This window comes from Trachymyrmex cornetzi, unplaced genomic scaffold, assembly GCF_001594075.2.
Source record: "Trachymyrmex cornetzi isolate Tcor2-1 unplaced genomic scaffold, Tcor1.1 scaffold1121, whole genome shotgun sequence".
In the NCBI taxonomy this organism is placed as follows: Eukaryota; Metazoa; Arthropoda; class Insecta; order Hymenoptera; family Formicidae; genus Trachymyrmex; species Trachymyrmex cornetzi.
Genome location: NW_017295678.1, coordinates 259,983 through 260,233, shown reverse-complemented (window position 1 = coordinate 260,233; position 251 = coordinate 259,983). Strand labels below are relative to the sequence as shown.

Below are 251 nucleotides of genomic sequence, written 5' to 3'. Positions count from 1 at the left end.
AGCCATAAGTGGTATAGGATATGTTGGTCGAGGAAAATGAGAGAGAGGGACGTAGGTTGCGGCCAATCTCCCTCTTTTTGTAAGATTGTGATTGGTTCCTCCTTCGTCGCGTAGGAACGTATCGTGGTCATCAATCACCCTTTTTTGTAAGATATCTGTGCAACGTTTTCGAGTCTCGGAAATCTTGCATAAGTGTCATTTTCGATTCGTATCGAGTCTGTATTAGAGAAGTACATAGAAATATGGTGTAT

General features: G+C 41.8%; 1 protein-coding gene across 1 annotated transcript in view; it reads left to right on the top strand.

Annotated features, from left to right (window-relative positions):
- The window catches only part of LOC108764016 (uncharacterized), a 3,758-nt gene that overhangs the window by 121 nt on the left and 3,386 nt on the right, over positions 1-251 (top strand). The window lies entirely within an intron of this gene.